General features: G+C 37.6%; 1 pseudogene; it reads left to right on the top strand.

Annotated features, from left to right (window-relative positions):
- Positions 1-18,819: 18,819 nt before the first annotated feature.
- On the top strand, positions 18,820-19,263 carry LOC100719603 (large ribosomal subunit protein mL42-like; annotated as a pseudogene).
- The last annotated feature ends 1,088 nt before the right edge of the window (positions 19,264-20,351 follow it).

Raw genomic sequence — 20,351 nt, 5'->3', positions numbered from 1 at the left:
CCATGGCATTGTAAATCCTTCTTTAGGGACAGTTATGGACCAGGTGATTGGACAGGATAGTTTTAGACTATCATTGTCGTTACTGGAGGCAGGGTGAGAGTCACTGGAGTGATTGATTGATTGATCATTTTTCTGGCCAGCCTCTCTCTCTCTTCTTGACCTTTGTTGTGCTAGAGTATTATAAGTTTAGCAAAACTGTGACGATTTTAAGGCTAAGAAAGAATGCTGTGAAATTGTCATTATATAAGCACTTTACAAATACCCACATCTGCGCTGTGTTGACTTCTCTAGTGTTTATGGTGTTAACTAAGGGATTAACAATTGCCCAAGTTTCTTCTGGTTTTTTGGAGACAGATTTGCACTATGTAGGTCAGGCTTGCCCAGAACTCAGTCTGTAGGCCAAGCTGATCTGAAACTCTCAACACTTCTGGCTCCTAGAGATTCTTCTGGAGTGCTGAAACTACATGTATATGTTATCATGCCTCGTGTCACCAGGCTATGTAATTTGAATCTCACAGTCTCGAGGTCAGTGTGGTCAGCAACTGGAAGGTAAATGGAAGGCTGCTTGCCTCCTTGCTATGGGCAGAATGCTGATTATCCAGCATCCCTGAAGCACAATAACATCTGCTGAGAACAGTTGTCAAACTACAGGAATCCAGATATCGAGAAAGTCTGCTTCCTCATTGACTTATTCCTTATAGTGAGTACACTATCTACAGCTGCTGCTCCATGAGCTACCCTCAACTTGAGCCTCTTGCTGGCTAATAAAAGTGGGCCAACTATGGAGGTAAGCAAAGCCAGGCCAGTAGGGTCAACCTCCTGGTCCTCTTTTACTATGAAAATTGTCTCTTCTTCTTTACTCTCTGTTGTCCCTCCCACAGGTATCCAGGTGTCTGATCAGCCTTGGTCACTGGCACCCAAACACAGAGACTGAGACTTGAAGGGGAAGTTCCACCAAAGTGGAAAGTAATGAAACAGGTATCTTGGAGCTCCACAGAATGAATCCAGAAAGTGTTCAAAAAAGGTGAAAGTAAGTCATCATATTGTGGAAAGTCTTTTCTTAACTGGGATAATGGGATAATGGGGCAGGATTTATCTATAGAAGAGCAGAGGTGTAGGTTTTGTGTAGGTTACACAGCTACAGCTTTTGTGTAGGTTATTTAAACAGGCCAGGTCTCAGCTTAGTGCTCATTCTCTTTAAAAAATGCTGCAGGATACTGTCAAATATAATCCTTTGTTCCTGCAGGCAGGAATCATAGATGCAGTGAATTGGGATAGAGTGGGAGAAATTATAAAGAAAACCCATGCAAAGGGTAAATAAATTGCCCCAGAAACTTTTTCAATGTGGAGTCTGATGTAATTAGTCTTGTAACCTTTATGTATGGTTACACTCACCTCTACTGCCACTGCTCCCCTCATTGAAGGAAAGGGAAAAGATCCTGTGGGGGATAAGGAACCCCTTTCATGACTTGTACCTCCCAAGGCAGTGGAGGTCAGCATAGCTCATCCCTATGTGTCTAAATATCAAGAACACATTCTGTGAGCTACTGTGGTGGGGGATCCAATTGGGCCTTGTTGTTCTCCTGTTATACTCAGACCAGACCCTCATAATTCTCAGCAGATGATACATGAACGTGAGGAAGTAAGGTATAAAGCATTGAAGAAATTAAAACAGCATAATGAATAATGAGACAAAAGGGCCTTTTACACTGGGGCTCTTGGCCTCCATTTTGGGGGGTCTGTGTATGACCCAGAGGACATTGAACATCTTGCCTGTTTCTGCTTACCACCAAGCAAATATCTTCATCTTATTGTACAATTGTAAGAATGTGTAGCAGAACATGCAAGATTAAATAGAGTGGCCACAAGGCCAAGTATCGCTGAAGATATGTTATTGGGAATGCGACCTTACACAGATATTGCATAGAAATTGACTTATCCTAATGAGGCATCTGATCAAATACAGTTGATGAAACAGGTTGCACTATGGTGCCTGAGGAAGGCACCTTTGTTTAGTCTTTCCTACACATTCTGTAGCTCTCCTGGGAACTTCATATTCAGTTTCTTGCTAGACTACATGAAGTAGCCCATAGATAGATTCCCTATGTGCAGGTAGCTGAAATTATAGCAGTAATATTAGCTTTTGAAAATGCAAATAAGGATTCTAGCTTTGCGCAGTGCCAGAATCATAGCCAATGAGGTTTATCCAAGGCACAATTATTGGTAATTAAAAATGCAAATAAGGATTCTAATCAGACCTTGGGGTCATTAGGACTATAAAAGACCTTGGAAATTGTATTACAGCTTGCTAAGATATAGAAACAGTGTCTTACAAGATTTTCATGTTGGCTCAAACCATGTTAAGCCTACAAAAGGGATCCAATATGTTAACTCTGCAAAAACAGGGCACATGTAAGCAATGTATTACTCTGGATAAATCTGTGGCCACAGTTTTGCCTCCTAGGGGAGATACTGGTCTAGCCCCTGGTTCCTGCCCTCCATGAGAAAAAGGGAAGCATTGGGAGAGGCATTGTTGTTCTAAATATCATGTGAATGGAACCCATTTTACAGGAAATGGGAGCTGGGCCCAGCCTGTGAGCTTTCAATCAACAGAGGCCCTTCCAGTACAGACAGTGAGCAGCAATCTGTTCTGGGCTCCCTGCAGAACACTGCTTCTCTCACTCTCAGAACTCCAAGAAGCACAGGATTGGGTCTCCCTGCAGCTTACGAATAACACTTTTTGGGAGAGATAAGGCTTAAAAGATACCCAGCAGAATCTAAGGACCACTGCTTGAGGGTACTGGTGGGTTAATTATGGGTAATAGTGGTCTAAATCTTCAAGATATAACTGCAATGCCTGGAATAATTGATTCTGATTATGAAAGAGAAATCCAAGTTGTGGCTCAGCTGGGTTTCTAAGCCAGATGATTATGTTGCTTAATTAATACTTCTCCCTAGCTAGATCTACCTTCTGTGCAAGATAGAAAACAACATAAAAAGGAAGAGGGCTTCAATAGCATCTCAAGTAAGGAAACTTATTTTACTCAAGAGTTTAATGAATGAAGGCCAATGTGCAGGATAAAAACAAAAGGAAAGCATTGTCAGGGCTTACTTAACACTGGAGTTGTCATGTCTGTTGTAACCAATGAGTAGTAGCCTCCCCTCTCATCTAATAAGGCTGTTGCCACCTCATTAGTGGGACTTGGGCCACTTCAGCAGTCTAATTGCTCTGGCTAGTATTTCCAGTACTATATTAAATAGGAGTGGTGATAAAGGACATCCTTGCTTTGTGCCTGATTTTAAAGTAAAGGCCTTCAATTTTTGGCCATTTAGAATGATATTGGCTGTTGGTTTGTCATAGATGGCCTTTATTATATTGAGGTAAAGACCATCTATTACAATTTTCTGCAGGGTTCTTATCATGAATGAATGTTGGGCCTTATCAAAAGCTTTTTCTGCATCTATAGAAATGATCATGTGGTTCTTACTTCTGGCTTTATTGACATGGTGTATTACATTTATTGATTTACATATATTGAACCATCCCTGCATGCCTGGGATGAATCCCACTTGGTCATGGTGTATGATCTTCTTGATGATTTGCTGCATCCTATTTGCCAATATTTTATTGAGGATTTTTGCATCTGTGTTCATTAGGGAGATTGGTCTGTAATTCTCTTTTTTAGTTGGGTCTTTCTCAGGTTTTGGTACTAGAGTAATATTTGCTTCCAGAATGACTTAGGAAGGGTTGCTTCCCTTTCAATTTCATTGAAGAGTTTGAGGAGTGTCGGCATTAGGTCTTCTTTGTATTTCTTGTAGAATTCTGCAGTAAATCCGTCTGGGCTTGGGCTCTTCTTTGTAGGTAAGGATTTAATTATGTTTTTGATTGCATTAATAGAAATTGGGTTATTCAGTAGTTTTACATCTTCATGACCTAGCTTTGGTAATTCGTATGCTTCTAGGAATCTGTCCATTTCCTCTGTCTTATCAAACCTTTGAGAGTAGAGGTTTTCGAAATAGGTGTTGATGATTTTCTGTATTTCTATAGGGTCTGTAATGACTTCTCCTCTTTCATTCCTTATTGAATAAATTTGAGCTTTTTCTTCCCTTTTTAAAATAAGGTTGACTAGGGGCTTATTAATTTTATTTATTCTTTCAAAGAACCAACTCTTTGATTCATTGATTTTTTGGATTTTTTTTTAGTCTCGATTGCATTGATTTCTGCTCTGATTTTTATAATTTCTTCTCTTCTTTTGGCTTTGGGCTTGACTTGCTCTTCTTTTTCTAGATGTCTGAGATGTAACATCAGGTTATTTATTTGTATTCATTCTGTTTTCCTGATGTGTGAACTCAGTGCTAAAATTTTTCTGAGGACAGCTTTCATTGCATCCCACAGATTCTGGTAAGTTGTATTTGTGTTTTCATTTTCCTGTAGGTAGTGCTTAATTTCTTCTTTGGTTTCCTCTGTGACCCACTGATTACTCAAAAGTGTGTTATTCAGTTTCCATGTCTTTGTTGGAATTTTGTAGTATCTTTTATCATTAATTTCTAATTTCATAGTGCTATGGTCCAATAGCATGCAAGGGATGATTTCAACCCTTTTGCATTTATTTAGATATGTTTTGTGAATTAATATATGGTCTATTTTAGAAAATGACCCATGTACTGCTGAGAAGAATGTGTATTCTTTTGTTGTTGGGTGGAATACTTTGTAATGTCTATTAAGTCCATTTGTTCACAAGTGCAATTCAGTTCTTTTATTTCTTTGCTGATTTTCTGTCTGGTAGATCTGTCCATTGGTGTCAATGGTGTGTTAAGATCTCCTGTTAGAATTGTGTTACTGCTAATTTGGTTTTTCATTTCTGTTAGTACTTGTTTTATAAAACTGGGTGCTCTGGAATTTGGGCATATATATTTAAGATAGTTATCTCTTCCTCTTGGAGTTTCCCCCTAACCAGTATGTAGTGACCTTCTTTATCCCTTCTGATCATTATTGGCTTGAAGTTCACATTGTCTGCAAACAGAATAGCCACCCCCGTTTTTTGGGGGGTTCCTGTTGCATTGTTTTCCATCCTTTGACTTTCAGTCTGTGGGTATCCTTTTGGGTTAGATGGGTTTCTTGTAGACAGCATATGGTTGGATTTTGTTTCTTGATCCATTCTGCCAGTCTGTTTCTTTTAATTGGTGCATCGAGGCCATTTACATTAATGGTTATAACTGTTATATATTGGTTTGTTGTTGACATGTTATCTTTCTGCTGTTGCATCTTTTTCTTTCGGTTCTGTTTGTCTGCTTTGTTTAGTGGTTTTTTCCTAGATGCATGTAGGCTGTCTTTCAGTATTCTTTGCAGGGTTGGCTTGGTGATCATGTAGTTTTTCAGCTGTTCTTTGTCATGGAAGTATCTTATTTCTCCATCCATTTTGAAGGAGAGTTTTGCAGGATACATCAGCCTAGGTTGGAAATCATTTTCCTTTAGGATCTGAAATACTTCACTCCATGCTCTTCTTGACTTTATTGTTTGTGCTGAGAAGTCTGCTGTGATTCTGATAAGTTTTCCTTTATAGGTTATCTGTCTTTTCTCTCTTACAGCTTTTAATATTCTATTCTTTTGTTTGATATCTGGAATGGCCATTACTATGTGTCTGGGTCTAGTTTTATTTTGTTTATGGCTATTTGGAGTTCTATATGCTTCACTGATCTTAATATCGGTTTCCAGTCTCATGTTTGGGAAATTTTCTGTAATTACTTCTCTAAATATCCTTGACATCCTTTATGTTGTTCCTTTCTTTTTCATTTATCCCTATTAACCTTATGTTGTTCCTTTTTGTGTCATCTTGCAGGTGTTGAATTGTTATTTCCTAATTTCTTGTTATTTTTAAAAGATCTTTCCTTTCCTGTTCACTGGCTGCAATCTTGTCTTCAAAGTCTGAAATTCTATCTTCACATTCATTGAGGTGGTTTTTACAACTTTCGATGGAGTTTTTGATTTCCTATATATCTCTTTGCATCTGCTTTATATATTCTCTTTGTTTCTTATATTGTTCATCTAGGGATTCTATCTTTTTGTTTATCTCCTCAAGTTTTTAAACTGTGTCTTCTTTAGCTATGTTCAGCATCTCCTTCATTTCTTTTATCATTTCTTCTTGTACCTGAGAGATTATTTCTAGTTTGATTTCCTTTAAGGCTTCCCACAGTTGCTTCTTTATTTCAGTTACTATTATTTAAGGTATTTCAGGCATGTGGCATATATTTTCTTCTATACACATGGCTCCTAGGCTTTCTTAGGATAGGCTGGATGTTTGAGACTGCATTTTGGTCTTTCGTTTTGTCATTTTCCTATATTTTTGCGCTTCAAGTTTTATTCCAAGTGAGGTAGAGAAGTCAGCCAGGCTGGGACAGAGGTCCCTGCTCCCTCCTTACTCCCTGATTTCAACAGGAAGCTGAATCCTGGGCCCCAGGCAAAGAAAACAGTTTGCTGGCCTTGGGCAGGGTTCCCTGCCTCCGCTGGTTTTACTGGACCAACAGGGAGCCAGATCCTTGGCCCCAGGCAGAGAAAACCAATAAGGCTTTAACACATGTTTCAATTTTCCTGTTCACAAACTAAAAAGATTGTCTCATCCTGTCACACGTCAGTATATCGCTTGTCCTGTTCTTGCTGAGAGGAAATCCTTGAGGCCTTAAACAAAATGAAATTTGGCAAATGGATGTTACTCATATCAGGTAATTTGGATGGTTACAACATTGGGCACCATGAATTGCAAATTGGCATAGTATGTTCTAGGCTCTCCTTACCTCACCTGCTTTTTGAGCTGGTTTTGGAATGTGGAAGTCACCTTCCTCTAGGTCAATGAGATTGGCACCCTGGTGTGGGGATAGATATTGGCTTGTTCCCTTTATGATAAACTTTCCAATTGTATCACAACCTCTACACTGTTCTAGGAAAAGCACCTTACCCCAACCCCCAAACCGGCTATCTTGGAGTGTCTGTTTCTGCCAGTTCTGAGACAGACCTCACAATCCCCTTTCATGTATTACTAAAAATGTCTGTTTCTTATTTCACCTTTTCATTGTACCCCTCATATAGGCAGTTGGAGATCTTGGCCAGGTCTCTGATATTGTAATATGTCCAAGTATCTATGGATATTTACTTCCATATGATCCTTGCTGTGTCCATAGTGGTGAGAAGGTAGGCCATGTTTATCATACCATGCTGATGCTGCAGTGGAATCCTACATATAATCATGACAGATAATGGACCCTTATATGTTGATGAAACTTTATCCTCATTTCTTCAGCTCTGGAACATATTATAAGCATTTTTCAGCTCTGAAACATGTTATAAGCATTCCCTACCATCTTCAAGGCCAACCAGTAATAGAGTGAGCACATCATCTCTGCTTGAAAACACAAGAGGAGTGCAGCTACCTTCACAAGAGCAATAAGATCTTGCTACTTTCACTTTAAATCTTTTAAATCTTTCAGAGGGAAAAAGTACTCCACCAGAGTTCCATTAGCAGAAGCTGTGGATGAGCCTAACATACAAGTTTGTGGAAAGATGTCAAAAAAGGAAAGAGGAATGGCCCAGTGCACCTAACAACATGGGGAGGAGACTGGTTGATCATGAACATCCCTGTGGGTGTCACCCCAGAATGCATGACCATGGATAGAGGACAACTCCAAACCCTGGTGGAGCCTACTACTCCATACGCACTCATGCAAACTTTTCCCTGGATGTCCCTGGAAGAAACACCACATCTGCTGAGATCTGCCCAAGGGGTGAAACCCATGACATGGGGTCAAGTGAAGAAAAGGATGCAGGAAGCTAAAAAGTCATGGTGAACCAAGCCCTCCCACCTACCCAGAAAATTTATTGCTACAATGGCCAAAATCACCTGTACTGTATATATAACCACAGTGTCATGGAAAGAATTTTGGGGTTATATCTCCTATCCTCCTTCACTATGACCTCTTACATAGGCAGACATTCCCCCTCAAACTATCATGATCAGTTACACTGGGTGTCAGGGGCTTTTGGGCCCTGGAGTTTATAAACTCCAGTAGTAGTATAAATCATTTATCACATTTCTTGTACCTTTCCTTGTGCTTTGAACATTATCCCTTAAAATATAATTACTGCTCACTTGTATATTGAAGACCTGGATGGCCCAAGATGATAAACAATTATTATTTTGTGAATGAGGTTCATTAATATCTCCACAGAATGGATTAACTTCTCTGAACCCAGTGTCCCTCTTTGTACAATATATACCTCTTGGAGTGACACCTATGAGCATGTTCTCTCATTATGGATTTCCTGTAGAGGAGGAAAAGGGTGAAAAGGATGCCTAAATCAATTTGAGTTCATAGATTGGGGCCCATGTAGGAGATTAGAAGGAAAAGACAATAACTCAGTCTTGTATGCATTCTGTTAGTATTATTATACCAACTGCTGTAGAAGAATCAACTCTGTCATGTATACTGTCCAGAGGAATAATTGGCACGGGTCTGGCTTCAGATCCCCACTGCCATGGGCCATCATTAATGGGGAAACCTGGACCACTTTAGAAGACACTTTGGAAACCGGCCCTTTGTTGTTTTGGTGAAAAATAGCAGAGATGTTTATAGAAATTTACTGATAATACTTCCACTATTCAAATTTGGAAAACAAAAAGTGTATGACTTTCCATATATACATACAATCTTTATGTTTTCTTATATCTAACTTTTGAGACACTCTTACCTCATTTACATGTAGAGAATTAACACTGAGCTATTGTGTGTCAAGCAACACGTTAGTAATAAAGCTTTTACCGGCTGTGGGGTGTATGTGTGGGGTCTGGATGTCCATGAATCTTACAGAATCATGTATCAGCACACTAGCTATTCCTTTGTTATGATATCTAATTAACCATCTTGTACATAGGACAAGAGAATGCTGATATTTATTAGTGCTGGAGTTGTCTCTTGGTATTTTTAATTTCCAGTGTTGCTGTATCTTCTGTAGCTCTCACTCACTTAATACAGACTGCTCGTTTTGTAAATAATTAGACTACAATTGCAGACAAAGCTTGGAATGTGCAACATTGTTGGGAGCCGCTGAGGCCTGTAAGAAAGAGCAAAGCCTGAGCTAGATTACCCCTCCCATCGAGTGAGCCAAGTTGGCGCCTGCTTCCTGCCCCGATTGCCCTGGCGACTTAAACAACCCGCTCTGTAAGATAGTCTGCCTAGCAACAACTGATGTTAGCCAGTCAGCCCGCATCGCGCGCTTTGAACTGATTGGCCACTGTTACCCTATAAAAGTGAGTGCCTCTCCCGCTACGAGAGAGAAGCACAGAGAGAGATAGAGAAAGTCCACCGGTAAGAAAGGACTGGTGGCAGAGCAGAGGCCTCACGGGGCCCACGCGGAGACAAATAAAGACAAGGTTGCACACCGTCAGAATCTGTCGTGTGTTTTTCCTGCCGGCCGGGAGCGACACCGACACAACATTCTATGGATGCAAAATTACAGTCATTGTAAAGAAAATTTTAAAACTTATAACCTGACATTCCATTAAGAACAGGAAAGGCAGGCCCAGCCCATTTTGACTCAGCCAGTGTTAAGAACTCCCACACATCAACCACAACTTGTAAGATAGACATAACTCAGCCAGAAAATGAATCAGGTTGTGCTAACTTGCTTCAAGGACAGACTTGCTCAGTCAAAGACAGTGACTGATGCTACTCACTCACCCAAGTCCCTGACCTTTTTTTTGGATGATAAGAAACCCCATTCAGTCCAGAATATGTCTGCCTGACAACCAATTGCCTAGTCTGCATACTCAGTTATAAAGTAACATGATATCAACCTTTTAAACTTCCTGCCTAAAACATATATAAGTGTCTGTTTAACCCCAAAGTGAGGCTGGTGATTTGGAAGTTTCACTCAGCTGCTAGCATAATAGTCACCTTCCAGTTCCTTGATGCCTGTATATTTTCCATCTGATTTGGTCCTGATTCTTTCCCCAGCATCACAGATCCTTATTTTACAAACCATTCTTATGTAGATGGAATATCAAATAGAAATTCTGAGCTGAGCATGGTGGTGCGTGCCTGTAATCCAAGCACTTGGGATGCTGAGGCAAGAGGATTATTGCAAGTTCAAGAATAGTCTAGGCTGCAAAATTAGCTCAAGGACAGAGTTAATTGCATAGCGAGACCCTGTGTCAAAAAAAAAAAAAGTTCAGCAGGTAGAACTGGACTTCTACTGCCATTTTAGCATCACTTGGTGTTGTATACCTCTTCCCTTGTAAAAGCAATCCACTCATCCTTGGAAACATAAAAAAGCATATCCGAGGTGCTATGCACAACAATGTAATTTTGGACCTAGAAACCTTACGAGAGGAAGTGTTGCCAGGGATTGTCTGGTAAGCTTGAGATCCTGAGTTTGACTCTCTGTACCCCACCCTCCTTCCCTCTTAAAAAACAAAAAAGAAAAAAGAAAAGGAAATGTTGTCCATGTCTCAAGAAACCCTAAAGTTTGATAAAAAAGTTGAAGATTGATAAATTTGCTAAAACTCGATCTGCTTAATCCATGGAATTATTTTAAAGCATATTTTGCATTTTATACTGGTTTGGTTATATTAATGTGTTCTGGTCTCACATTTTTACATATAATCTTCTACAGAGTAAGCCAAACCAGACAAATCCTAGATGCCACTCAGCTTCAAGTCATACTGTTTCAACTACTCAGTTACAAAAATAAAAACAAGGAGCCACTGGGAACAAGGTACATAGCTCAGATCTCATGGTCTGCAGGCCAGTGTGGTCTTGCTTCACAACAAGGAAGTATATGGAAGGCTGCATACCTCCTTGCTATGGTATGAGGCTGTTAATCATAGATACTGGAAACAAAATAACCTCTGATAAGAATAGCTGTCAAAATACAGACATCTGGGTACAGAGAAAATCTGATTCTTCATTAACCTGTTTCTTATCTACCCATTCTCTCTAGTGCTCTTTCATGAAACTCATGCTACCCCTCAACCCGCACTTCTTGCTAATAAACATGGGCCAAATGTAGAGGTAGTTGGGCCAGTCCAGAAATGGTGAGCTCTTCTGGCCCCCCTCATATTCTGAAATTTATCTCTTTGTCTTTCTTTGCTTCCCATTGTTCACACTCTACCACACGTATCCAAGGGTCTGATCAGCCTTTGGTAGCCTGGGTTCAGTACTATTCAGAGAAGCATTTAGGCCTGCTAGTTTGAAGACAAATAACGCACCTGTGTACAATAGATAGGAACCATAGTCCCATTGTTTGTCTGTCTAAAGGTAGCCAACTTTCTTCCTAATCACTTTGCAGAAATATTTCCAGAACAACATGTGGCATGCCTCACTTTGTGTCATCTGCTCATGTTTGGTGACATGAGTGAAATATTCACAAGGACATCCCTTAGCCCCCATGTAGAAACCAGAACTGGTGCCTTAACTCCATTCTGGAGATCACATGAAAGGCAGTGACAGTGTTTCTACCACTGTCCCTGCTCAGCTGCTTCTCCTTGTCACATTTCTGCCTGAGGTGTCTAGATCTGTCACTGTGGCCTCTGAAATATTTCAGTTTACTTCCAAGAAGCCATGGTCTCTGTCTTCCTATTAATGAGTGAGTCTGAGAGTACAAGTCTAGCTTTTCATGTTTCCAGGCAAGATGCTTAAGAATTATTGTTACGTACCTGTGTCAGATTTATGTGAAGTGTGAAATCTTAAGAAGAAATATTTTGGGTTGGATGGAGATCAGCGTATAGTTAATTCATTGCAACAAGGAGATATGAATGAATATCTGAAGGCTCAGAGATAATGAGGTGATCCTATTTTTTTCCTGCAAGGCAAATAATTTTTGCCTGTAGAATAAAATCTTTCCTTTCTACTTTAGAGTAGCTATGCTTGTACACTTATAATATTAAGATGGAAAGTTTTAAAAATGTACACATAGTATAAATCATTATACCCTCTTTTTGAGAGAGGCTTGGGTCTCTCTCACTGGCTACACTAGTGAGGTTGAGATGTTAGCTAAATTTATCTATCTAGTCCTACAACCACTGGCTTAGTGTGATCAATAGTATTCAAGAATTGGTGAAAAGTATCAGGCCTTATCTTTATAAAAAAGATTTTATTACCTGTTTAAAGTTGTGAACACTTGAAAGGTATGAAAATGACAAAATGTAACTTTAAAGAATTCTATGTTATAACACAGGGACACAGTACCTACATTACTTTTTTGGAAATACTTTTTTGGAGAAACAGTTAACTATATAGGGGGAATTTTAAGGATACAAACATTTTGCTTTTTATTTAAAAAGATAAAACAACTGTGTACTTTAGAAGAAATAGTTTTGAATATTTGAAAAATGTAGTGTCCTAATATATGTCTGCCTTTTAATATGTTTTCTGGAAAAAGTGGGTGAGAATAGAGCTCAATGTGAAAATCTTGGCTTTAACGCCAATGTTGAATAAGGGAAAATGAAAGGAAGAGGACCCCTCAGAATCAGCCTGCCTCACGGACACCTTGGATCCCAGATGCCACCTGAGTGTGACTTCCCGCAGTAGCAGAGCAGCCTTTCGTGAGGAGGAGGTGCAGGAGGAGGAGTCTGAAAAGGTAGGAGTTGGCATGAAGCAGTGAGTGTAGCACAGAGCTCTGTGCAGGGCCCGTTCTCTCCTCACGCACCAGTCCTGCTTCCAACACACAGACCTCATCTCCCTCATCTCTGTGTTAGTCTTTGCCTTTTCGGACACTTGGCAACATCTCATTGCCCTGTCACCTGGTTCCTCCCAGATCCAGCCCATAAGGGTGAGGCCTGGTGAGAGATTTGTACCTCATGGGTGTGATGTCTGAAGCCAGGCCCCGCAGGGATCCAAAGATAGTCAAGACCTAGCTTGTATAGCAGAGGGCCAAACTCTTATCCATACCTGCCAGCTACACCTGTCCCTGGAGCTGGAGGGTGAGACATTCACTGGGGTGCTAGTAACATTCCACATTGGGTCAGAAGGTCTTCTGCCGGCTGGGTTGGAGGGACAGGTTCTGTATACTCCTTTAAGGCTCCAACAAGTTTGTGAGCAGTGGATCAAGACATAACTGGCCCCTTCCTGGGATTATGATGAGCTTGGATTCAAGTGACATTGTGAAGTCACATTTAGGGACAGTCATGGACTAAGTGATTGGACTGTGACCTTGCCCTCTGGGCAGCTTCCCTCTTTCTCATCTTGACCTTAGCTTGTGCTGGTGGATTTTTTTTACGTATGAATAAGTTTCTTTATTAGAGCTTTACTTTGTGAAAAATAAAAACTTTTATAACATAGTCATATGGGAATAAAAATTCTAATACATTGTGAATCATAATTTTATAAATAGATAATCAGACAGAAAAATGATTCTCTCTTAGGAAGAGGAAATAGATAATGCCATATAACTATCTTTTCAAATAACTAAGATAAAGTAGTCATATAAATGAATCAAAGTAGCATATACATTAATATATTTTTTGGAACAATGGAATAGATAACTTAGGAATTTACTTGAAACACTTCTTGCTTTCTATTTATCTATTATTTTGCCCTTTTGTTTCTCATATAAGGGAACCGTGTGATTTTTGTGTGTCTGCCTTATTTCACTTGACAGTTGTACTAAAGAGGCCTATGTTTACTTATGAATGTCTCAAGCATTTACTTCATTATGATGGAGTGGTACTCTAGGTGCATAAATACCCTGGTTTTAAATCCATTCATCCACCGATGGACATGTTCATATGGACATAGATCTGTTGCTAAGATCTAACTACTATAAATTGTGCTTCTATGCAGATGTATCCCAGTAACAGTGTAATTTTAACTCTTGAGAAGATACATATAAAGGGAGTAGTTGGATCAAATGACATTTCTATTTTTTGGTTTTTATAAGGAATCTCCATGCCAATTTCTAAAGTTTCTACTACTTTACATTCTCACCAATGATGTAGAAGATTTCTTTCTGCTTAAATTCTTTCCAGCATGTGTTATTATTAATTTTTTGAGGGTATTAATTCTTTCTGGAGGTTAAATGGTATCTTGATGTAGTTTTAATTTGCATTTCTCTAATGGCTAGTGATGCTAAAGTTTTTCATGCATGTATTGACCACTTGTATGACAGAAATGTGTATTCATTTTGTTTGAAATGGTTTTGATGGAATCTTTTATTTTGAGGAGCCTAATTTTATTGAATACTTTATATATTTTAAACGTTAGTTGCTATCCAAAGAAGAGCTAGGAAACTATTTTCTCATTCTGTAGGTTGTCTCTTCACTTTCTTGGTCATTTGTTTTGCTGTGCAGAAGATTTTAAATTCCATATGATCCCACTTGTAGATTCTTGGTATTATTAATTGTGCCATTTTGGCTTTTGTTTAGAAAGCCCTTGCTTATACTGATGTCTTCAAGTGTTGTACATGTTTTCTTTTCCAGAAGATTTTTTTCTGTATTAACATTTAGATTTTTGATCCATTTTTGATTTTAGCTTAATACATGATGAGATATATATGTCTAGATTAAATTTCTGCCTGCAGATATCCAATTCTCCAAGCATCTTCTATTAAAGTCGCTATCTTTTTTTTCATTTTATGTTTCTGGACTTTTTGTCAAAAATCAAATAGTTGTGTTGCCTGGGCCTTTTTCTGGTTCCTCTACTCTGATCTGCTGATACCCATGTGTACTTTTGTGTCACACTATGTTTTTTAAATCACCACAGTTTTATAGTATAATTTCAATTCTGGGATGGTGATGCTGCTTACTATGCTTTTGTTACCTAGAAATTCTTTGACTATTCTGATTTGTCTCTTCTGATTACATATGAAATTTATAATTGTTTTCTTTAGATCTATGGTATACCTTTGGTATTTTGATTGCAATCGCATTAAATCAGTATATTAATTCTGAAAGTATAGCCATTTTGATCACATTAGCTCTTGTTATACAAGAACAGGGGAGTTTTATTTTATTTTGTTTGTATGATGTTCTGCTCAACTTCCTTTTTCACAATGATGTAATTTTCATGTAGGTATCTTTCACATCCTTGTTTAGATTACTTTATCAGTGCTAATTTTTATGATATTATAAGTGATATTGATTTACTAGCTTCTTCTTTAATGTGTACATTGCTAGAGTATACGACTTGTATTGATTTTTCTGTGTTTATTTTGTAGCCTGTTACATTGCTGAGTTTGGTTATTGATTATAGGAGTCTTTTTTTGTTTTGTTTTGTTTCTGAAAGTATAGTCATGATACCTTGACCTTGTGTTTTCCTGTCAATATCACTTTCATTTTGTTCTCTGGCTCATCTTTCTTGTTAAACAAGAGTAGTGATAATAGACATTCTTATTTGTTCCTGGTTTTAGTTGGAAAGCTTTCATTTCCCCTCCATTTAATATGATGTTGGCAGTAGTTTGGTCATAAGTGACTTTTAGCAGGTGGAGACAAGGGTCATTTATACACTATATTTTCTTTGGGGTTGTCTTTGGATTTTTTTCAAGCTTTTCTTATGTGTATTGAGATGATAGGGTGATTTTTGTCCTTCCTTCTGTTTATATGATGAATTATGTTACTGCTTTGTATATATTAATCACTCTTGAATTCCTGTTATGAATTCTACTTGGTCTTAATGTATAATCTTTTTGATGATTTGTTGCATTGTGATAGAAAATATCCTGTTAAGAATTTTTTTGCATCTATGTTCATTAAAAAGATTAGCCTGTTGTTCGCATTTTGGATGGAACTTCACCTGGTTTGGATATCAAGTTAATATAAATTTCCAAGAATTATTTGGGAAGTATTCTTTCTCTTTTTCTTTCTTTTTTTTTTTTTTTTTTTTTTTTTTTTTGTCTTTTTCATTTTTATCGGTACCGGGGATCGAACTCACGATCACCTGCTTGCAAGGGAGGTGCTTATGCCGCTGAGCTAAATCCCCAGCCCCTCTCTTTTTATTTCATTAGAGTTTTACAAGTATTTGTACTAGATCTTCCCTAGACGAGTTGTAAATTCATCAGCTCTTAGGCCTTTCTTGGTAGACTTTTTTTAAAAAATTACTGCCATGATTTCATCATCTGTTACTGGACTGTACAAGATATTTTAGTCTTATTGGTTCCATTTTATTTATTCATATGTATCTGTGAATCTCTCCAATTCGTCTGAATTCTCAATTTTTTTGGCAACATGTTTGTAAAGTAGTTGCTAAAATTTTTCTGCATTTCAGTGATGTCCATCTTTTAAATTTCTAATTGCATTCATTAGTGTCCTTTTTTTAGGACACTAGGGGGTAAGACTGAATTGGCTATTTTGATTATTCATCCAGAGGACCATCTCTTTGATTCATTGAGTCTGTTTTTCGGTCTCTATTTAATTTATTTCTGTTCTGATCTCAATAAAAACCTTGAATTTGGATTTTTCTAGTTTTTTTCTTTGGTACAGAGAATCAAACTCAGGGCCTCATTTGCCAAGCAAGCACTGTGCTGCTGAGCTACATCCCTCTACCTTTTTTTTTTTTTTTTTTATCTTGAGATGTATTTTTAGGTATTGTTTGTGCTCATTTTGTTTTTCAGATGTGGACATTTACAGCCATAAAATTCCCTTGTAGAATCATTTCCACTATGTCTCGTAAACTCAAGTATATTGCAGTATCATTACCTTTAATTTTAGGAACTGTCTTTGGCTTCCTTAATGTCCTTTGAATATTCCCATTGGTTACTGAAGAGTATGTTGTTTAATTTTTGTATGTTTGCACACTTTTTGTTGTTTCCATTGCTACTGATTTCTGGTTTTGTTGCATTGTGATCTGATAAAATGCATGTTAAAATGTTGATTCTTTTGCACTTATTTAGACTTGCTTTATTAACTAGTACATGGTCTCTTGGAGAAAGTATCATTTACCGCCAAAAAGAATATGTATTTAAGTGTTGCTGCATGGAACACTCTGTATGAGTGTTCTCTGTATGTATTAAGTCCATTTGTTAAAAATTGATTCAAGTTTGATTTTTTTATTGAGATTTTGTTTATCATCTATTTGTGACAGTGAAGTGTTGACTTCCCCTATTATAATTGTTCTGGTATTTTCTGATCTTTTCTGTTAATGTTCTGGTATTTTCTGATCTTTTCTTGTCTGTTAATGATTGTTTTATGATGTTGGATGGATCGTGGTTTATAATCATTTTCTGTTCCCGATGAATATTTTATAAACTAATATCTAATGCCATTCTTTACCCCTTTTGTTCAACTTTGGCTTGAAGTTCCACTTTTTTCTGAAGAGAGCACAGCTATTCCTGCTTATTTTTGAGTTCCTATTGCATGGTATGGTTTTTCCATCCTTTGGTTTTAATCTATGAATTTATTTTGTGCTAAATATGTTTTTTTTTGTATACGGTGTACTCTTGGATTTTTGTTTTTGATTGAATTACATAATTTATGCCTTTGATTCATGAATTAAATCCATTGCCAATTATAGTTAAAATTGATAGGTATTGTCTTTCTTCTGTTATTGTATTTCTTCGCTATCATTTTGCTTTCTTTCTCTTCCACTTAATTGATAACCATGGCAGATACATTCATTTTGTTGGATGTTTTGGCATTGTTAGGTACATTGTTGCTTTATAGGATATCCTTCAAAATTTTTAAAAGTGTTGGTTTGGTGTTCATGAGTTGCTTGAGGTTCTCTTTATCATGGAAATGTTTTCTGTGTCCATCCAGTTTGAAAGATAATTTTGCAGGGTATGTCAGTCTGGATTAAATGCTGCTTTCTCTTAGGGCCTAAAGCACTTCACTCCAAGCTCTCCTTGCCTTTAAGGTTTGTGTTCAGAGGTCTGTTGTAACTCTGAATGCTCTTGCTTTACAAGTGATTTGCTCCTTTTCCATAGTAGCTTTTGAGATTCTTACGTTGGATTTCTAGTATTTTAGTTACTATGTGGCATAAAGTAGCTTTTCTTATCATGGCTATTTGGGGTTCTAGATACCTCACTTATTGTTGTGTTAAATTCTTTTCTGCCTCTGGACTTCTGTGAACAGGTTTTTTATGATCTTTGTTCTATCTTCTAATTTTTCAATACTTCCAATTGCTCTTTATGATTTTCTCCCCTGACTCATTTTTGGGGAGATTGAGAGCTTTTGGTGGCATTGTGTGTGTGCATGTGCATATGTCTATAGATTTTGGAGGCATTGTATGTGTGTGAATTTGAAGATGTTGTATGTGTGTTTGTTGTGTGTACATTAGGAGGCATTTTATGTGTATATGTGTGTGCACACATATGCACACACATGCAGTGGAAACCTGAAGTTTCCAGTGCAGCAGCTAAATCTATTTTTGTTAATATTGGTGAATATTTGAAGTGGGTCAAAGAAAATATTCCATCTTCACTCACAGGTGAAGCTTTTCCTGCTTTAGTGGATTAAGAGGAGATTATGACCAGGTGTGAAATACTTGAAAATTTTCTCTACACCAAATATATTGTGATTGGGCCCTGTACGAACGAAAGCAAGTTAACTGTGAAGGAGTCTCTTTCCTTAAGATGGGGTAGCTTTGTTTTATATAGCACAATAAGGTCTTATTTGATACACATATGTCTTGGACATACATTTATCAGTTAGAAAACTTGAGGGGATGGGAAGATTCTTGCACCACCTTAAATCTGACTTCAAGTTTGAGTTTAATATTCATTACATTGGTGTGGGCAAAATGACACCCTAGCGAAATTAAAATTGGTGCCTAGAAGCAGATTTTAAAGGTGGTTTCTCCCCCATCTTTTTTCATATCACCGCATAAGCTTCTTGATATTTTATGGCAGCAGCAACAGCAGCAGTGAAATGGGCATATCAAAAAGGGCTCTCTTGAAGCATTTATGTTCAGTCTAACGTGGAGCTTTATCACGTGTTTGTTGTAAATCTACATATTCTTGTCTTCTAAATGGCTATAATTGTCTTTTTTAAAAAAAATCAAAGTAGGGCTTTGACATCTGATGGCAGGACAATAGTATACTACCACTCTTCTGTGGACATTCCATACGAACTCACAAGACCTATTCTGCAACCAGATCTTATCAATAATATTGAAGAAACACATAATCAAGGGCTAAAAACCAGATTAGAAGAAAATGAATACCTTGAGCAAGGACCCACGATAGAACAATTTAGCAAAATGTTCTTTCCAAGGAAGCATCGTTGGTATCCTCCTGAACAGTATCACAGATGTCACGTGAAACTGAATCTTCCAGAGGACACATGATCCTGAAGTTCTTGGGAGAAACAAAGAGAAATGTTATCCTGTACCTCATTTGCCATTGCAGACATTACATTCTAATGCTGTATGGTAATAGTAAAATAATAAAATGTCTTTTCACATCTTTAAAAATATTCTTTACATTGTTTAAATTTGGAAATAACTCAGAAAAGTTATGACTCTAAATTTGACTCTAAATACGACTCTAAAATTGTATGTACATAGTGGTTGCAGCAGTCTACACTCCCACCCACAGTGAAGAAAGAATTTTTTCCCCATAGCCCCTCCAGCATTTGTTGTTGGTTAATTTCTTGATAATAGTCATTCTTCCTGAAGTGAGATTGAATCATAGCATTGTTTTAGTTTGCATCTTTTGAATGACCAGTGATGTTTGACATACTTTCATATATTTACTTGCCATTTGTATTTCTTTATCTGAGAAGTGTGTGTTTATCTGAGATATCCATTTTTAGATTGGATCTTTGAATTTGGGGGATCTGAGTTTTTCAATTCTTTCTTTTCAATTCTTCAAAACTTCTATTCTAGATAGAAGTTTGTCTAAGGGGACAGTTCTCTAAAGTTTTCCTACTTGTGGGTTTTTTTTCCCACACTGTTGGTGATTTCTTTTGATGTGCAAAACACAGAAGAAATGTGTTATTAGAGATTCCATTTGACCTAGTTCTTCCCCTTCTTGATATTTTCCCAGAAGAATTACAATATTATGCCACAGTCATATATATTATGCTTTGTTTCAGGCTGCACAGTGTGTGGAAGCTAAATCTTGGAAAGTACGCAAATAATCATCAGCTGAGGAATGGCTGAAAAAGTTGTGCCTTTTTTCTTATATAGTGGAGTGTTACTCAGCCACAAAAAGTTTAGACTTAAGAACTTTATAGGTAAATACATATATCTTGAGCTTTTACTCTTACCTGAAATAAATTTGGCACACATGTATAAATACCACATGTGTCTAAGTGTGAGAAACATACAGTGTAAATATGGACCAACATGTAGAACAGATATTGTGAAATAGGGAGAAATTGTTCAAAAAGAAAGAGGAGATATTTCTTTTTGGGGTGAGTAGGAAAAGAAGG

Source organism: Cavia porcellus, unplaced genomic scaffold (assembly GCF_034190915.1).
Source record: "Cavia porcellus strain 051 isolate PalLab524CR breed Dunkin Hartley unplaced genomic scaffold, mCavPor4.1 scaffold_1, whole genome shotgun sequence".
Classification (NCBI taxonomy): domain Eukaryota; kingdom Metazoa; phylum Chordata; class Mammalia; order Rodentia; family Caviidae; genus Cavia; species Cavia porcellus.
This window is presented reverse-complemented; position numbering and strand designations above follow the sequence as displayed.